This window comes from Suricata suricatta, chromosome 13 (genome assembly GCF_006229205.1).
Source record: "Suricata suricatta isolate VVHF042 chromosome 13, meerkat_22Aug2017_6uvM2_HiC, whole genome shotgun sequence".
NCBI classification, from domain to species: domain Eukaryota; kingdom Metazoa; phylum Chordata; class Mammalia; order Carnivora; family Herpestidae; genus Suricata; species Suricata suricatta.
In genome coordinates, this window is record NC_043712.1 from 81,905,093 (window position 1) to 81,910,228 (window position 5,136).

Below are 5,136 nucleotides of genomic sequence, written 5' to 3' on the forward strand. Positions count from 1 at the left end.
GGGGGGGAAGAGGTGGTGGTGATGGTGGAGGGCACTTAAGGGGAAGAGCACTGGGTGTTGTATGGAAAACAATTTGACAATAAAATATTATGGAAAAGAAAAAGAGTTCAACACTTAACCAACTGAGCCACCCAGGTCCTCCCCAAGTGGAAGAACTCGTAATGGCCAAAGCTAGAACAATTGTAACAACAGGATAAAATAGTTCTATTGCACTAGAACTCAAAGTATAAATAACCTTTGATATTTTGATATAAATAAATGATTGAATAAATAAAGGATATATCTGTACAGAGGAACTTCAACGTAACTTATGTGGATACTCCATCCTCAAAAAGGAGTAACACAACTCCACATTTCTTCCATAAGAGTGAGTGGCATATGGTGACTTCCTTCCTTGGAGTCCAGTGTGGCAAGCTGGGAGAAAGAGGAACTTCACAGAGGAGAACCCATTACATACCACCTCAGCCAGGTGATTAGGGTCGACCCCAGCTGTGATAAATCATGTTGACAGCACTTACCCGTGTCATGGTGCAGTGATAGTATCACTTTGTGTCACTTTACCTCTGGCTGTCTTCTTCCCAGAAAAGCTGTCACTCCAGACTAGAAATGAGACAAACATCAGACAAATTCGAGTAGAGGGCATTCTACAAAATACTTGACCATTATTCATCAAAACTGTCAAGTTCATAAAAAATAAGGAGTTTGAGAAATTGTCACAGAAAGAAAGGAAGAAAGAAAGAAAGAAAGAAAGAAAGAAAGAAAGAAAGAAAGAAAGAAAGAAAGAAAGGAAGAAAGAAAGGAAGGAAGGAAGGAAGAACCCCAAGAAGATGTAAGAAGTAAATGTGATGTGGTAATCTGGATGGGATCCTAAAATAGAGTAAGGCAATAGATTAAAAATAAGGAAATCTGGATAAACTATGGACTTTATTTAACAATATTTCTGTGTTTATTCATTAATCATACCTAATAAGTTAATAATAGGAGAAACTACTTGGACAATTGTGTGGAAACTCTCTGTTATGACTTCTCAAACTTTTGGGGAATCTATAACTGTTCAAAAAAGCCTATTCTAACAAAACTTAACCAAGGATAAAGGTATCTTATTTCAATCACCCCCTGTAAATATTTCAGAAAGTGATTTGGCTTCTACATCACCAAAATAATTTGCTCATACACATGCATTTTCAAACACCTGACAGTGTGGTCATCCCCTTTCTTACTCTTGTACTGCATTGCCATGCTAGGATTATATCATAGATTACCTTAATACTGTCTCAAAGCCAATAGCAAAAATCTTTTTTATTTCAATAGCAAAAATCTTTAAGTAGTTATCTCAATAAATGAACCCTGGTACATCTATACTTTTTCCTATAAAAATATAAACTCTGGGGGTGCCTCTATGGGTCAGTTGATTCAGTGTCTGACTCTTGATTTCAGCTCAGGTCATGATCCTAGGGTTGTGGGATCAAGCCCCATGTCGGGCTCCATGCTAAGCACTGGAGCCTACTTAAGATTCTCTCTCTCTTCCTCTGACCCTCTCTTCCTCTCATGCTCTCTCTCTCTTTCTCTCTCAAATAAAAAATAAAAATATAAACTCCATATTATAATGAAGGGAAAAGCTAAATATTTTATGCACTATCAGCTCTGTATTATACAGAACTTATATTCCTATACTTTTTAAACAATTCTTAAATATTAGACCAAAAATAATTTTAAATCCATTAACTGGAATCTTAGGATTATTTTCTTTATTAAAGAACAGTTAACATACAGTGTTATATTAGTTTCAGGTGAAGAGTATAATGATTCAGCAATTTGGGGTATTTTAAATGTTTATTTCTTTATTTTGAGAGAGAGAGAGAGAGAGAGAGAGAGAGAGAGAGAGAGAGAATATGTGGGCACATGAGTGGGGGGAGTACAGTGAAAGGGGGAGAGAGAGAACCCTAAGCAGGCTCCACACTGTCAGTGCAGAGCCTGATGTGGGGCTCAATCCCATGAACCATGAGATCATGACCTGAGTCAAAATCAAGAGTCTGATTCTCAAGTGACTGGGCCACCCAGGCACCCCTGATTCAGCAATTCTGTACACAGTGCTCATCAAGATAAGTGTACTCCTAATTCCCTTTATCTATTTCAACCATCTTCCTCTCTTTTTCTTTAACATGCCCTTTCCAAGTGAGAACATACAAGGTCCCATTATATCTTGCCAAAAGCAAGTAATTATAAGTAACTTTCTCTCCAATTTAACTTACACCAGTAATACTTCCATTAACTAATCAAAATATTCACTGAGGCAACTTATGGAAAAAGTATATAAATTTCTAGTAATTGATAGAATTTCATTTTTCTCTTCCTTCATGTATCGAGTAGGTACTTACTCTGTAGACGCCATAGGGAATCTGGAGCTCAGAAAAGAGGTCAGGGTAGAGGCAGATTTAGTGGTCTTTTCCCTTAGATGTGACAATGATAGCAAGAAGAGTGGATGATCTCTTCCACTAGAAGTCCCTAGGAAAGAGGGAGGAGATGAAAAGGGAAAAGAAGATGCCAACAATCATATTATATAACAAACTACCCCCAAACTCAGTGGCATACAGGATTTATTCCCGTGCTCCTGGGTCTTCAGGTTGACTGGAGGTTGGCACGTAGAGGTTCTTCTGGGACCTGGGGTGAAGGGACAGAAGATCCACAGGAGAAGTTCTTTGTAGTAGGTGAGCTTAACTCTTCAAACACATTAAACTTCCATTTGGGTTAAGCCCATTAAACATCATAGTGACCAAAGCATGGCTAAGTTCAAAACTAAGGGGTATAGAAGTATTTTCTGCTTCTCCTGGGAGTGACTTCAAGCCACCATGTACCGGATAGAGTTAGGGGGACTGGTGAAGTCCTGGGAGAGGGAAAGGAAGGTGAAGGACCATGAGCAGAACATTGAGAAATGTCGGTTTTTAAGGAGTGGGTAGATTAAAATAATGCAGTGAAGGAAACTAAAATCTTACTAGTGTAAGTCAGGGTGAAGTCACACCAGATTATTGCATCACAAAGTTAGGTCTACAAAGTGGTTTGTTAGGTTAAAAAAAAAAAAAAGAAATCCGGAAAACAATTTTATTGCATATTTTTCACAGACTTAAAACATAAGGTAAAGTATAATTTTTCCATAACATCCTATTGTGCTTTTAAATGTCATTGCTTTCTTAACAGGTGGAATTCATCTTGGCCAGAGTAATTTTCTTTCCTATCAATTTTTTTTTCTTTTTTAATAAGCTTTGTCAAAATGTAATTTACATAATATAAAATTCACTAATTTTAAATGCAAAGTTTGGTTAGTTGTGACAAGTGTGTATGTGCAGTTTTGTAACCACTGGCACTGCTGACAAGACACAGGACACTTTTATCACTGCAGAGAGTGCCCTGTTACTGACTTGCAGTCAGCTTTCTCTCCACTCTCCAGGCTTTGACAATTATCGATTGATTGATTCTCTATCACTATGACTTAGCTTTTTCTAGATCATATAAATGAGTCATATTGTCTTTTGGGCCTGGCTTAACTAACTAATAGCATAATTAATTTGTGATCCATTCATAGTCACATACATTGGTAGTTAGTTCCATTTTATCTCTGCATAGTATTTCATTGTAGGGATGTGCCATAATATGGCTTATTCATTTACCAGTTTATGGATATTAAGATTTTTTTTTATCATGAAGCCATTATTAGCTTTTATGTAACCTAGCTTTGAAGCGTATGCTCTTACCCACCATGGTGAGGCCACCTTGATAAAGAGTCTGTGAACATTTATGTACTCATCTTTGTGTGGGCATATATTTTTATTTCTCTTTGGTAAACCTCTGAGAGTGTTATTTCTAGGCTGTGTGGTGTATTACTAATTTTGTAAAATAATTCCTACCTGTTTTCCAAAGTGGTTCCATTACTTTGCATTCACACCAGAAATGAGAAATCCAGTTGTTCCGTGAATTTAGCAACATGTGATATAGTCTGTTAATTTAATTTTAGCCATAACAGCAGGTGTGTAGAGTTTTCTCATGGTTTTTCTGTGCATTTCCCTAATAACTAATGAAGTTAACCACCATTTTTTGTTTATTTGCCTCTTGAATATCTTGTGAAGTTTCTGTTTACAAATATTGCCCATTTTTAATTGGTTTCTTTTCTTGTTATTGAGTAGTAAATATTCTTTATATATTTAGATGAAAGTTTTTGTCAGATATATATTTTCCATATATTTTCTCCCAGTCTGTGGCTTGCCTTTTAATTTTCTTAACATAGCTTTCAAATAACGAGTTTTTGTTTTGAACAAAATCCATTTTATTAATTTGTTTATTTTTTGTGAATCTGTGCCCCACTTAAGAATTCTCTGTTCATCTCAGGGTCTCAGAGAGTTTCTTAATGTTTTTATCTAGAAGTTTTTAGTTTTCTGGCTTTTCTACATCTTTTACATGTAGGCCTATTATCTGTTTCAACTTAATGTTTGTATGCTGTTTTTAAATTATGGGCATCCAAGTCTAGTGCCATATTTTGAAAAGATTAGACTTTTACCTTGGTGTCTTTGTCAGAAAAGCAATTGACCTTTTAGAGGGAAGGCTATTTGTGGACTCTATTCTGCTCCTTGTTCTATATGTCTCTCCTTATGCCAATAACATACTGTCCTGATTACAGAAATCAGGAAATGTTAAGTCTTCAAACTTGGTTCTTTTTCTAATTTGTCTTATTTATTCCAGATCCTTGGCATTTATATAAATTTTAGACTTAGCTTGTCAATTACTCCAAAAAAAATTCCTACTGAGATTTTGATGAGAATTGCATTGGATGTACAGATAATTTTAAGGAGAATTAAAGTCTGATGCACATGGTATAATCCTCTATTTATTTAGGTCTCCTTTAAATTCTCTAAGCAGTGTTTTATAGTTTTAATTATGCAGGTCTTGAACATACTTCGTTAAACTGATTCATATTTGATCTTTTAATATTATTGTAAATGTATCTTATTAATTTCCATTTCCAATTGTTTTTTAGTATATTGAAATATGATTGAATTCTCTATATCAATCTTACATTCTATATAAAATATATCTGTTGTAGACGTTACTTATTAGTTCTAGTAGCTTTGAGCTAGATTGTATACG

The 5,136-nt window shown here is 35.3% G+C and overlaps 1 long non-coding RNA gene across 5 annotated transcripts in view; it reads right to left on the minus strand.

Moving 5' to 3' along the window:
• Positions 1-2,881, minus strand: part of LOC115276576 — a 39,939-nt gene extending 37,058 nt beyond the window's left edge. For all 5 annotated transcript variants that reach the window (XR_003902002.1, XR_003902001.1, XR_003902003.1 and 2 more), the window contains exons 1-3: positions 2,593-2,881; positions 2,379-2,505; positions 519-600 (exon numbers count right to left, since the gene is read on the minus strand). This is a non-coding gene — a long non-coding RNA (uncharacterized LOC115276576). The remainder of the gene's footprint in view (positions 1-518; positions 601-2,378; positions 2,506-2,592) is intronic.
• Between the last annotated feature and the right edge of the window lie 2,255 nt (positions 2,882-5,136).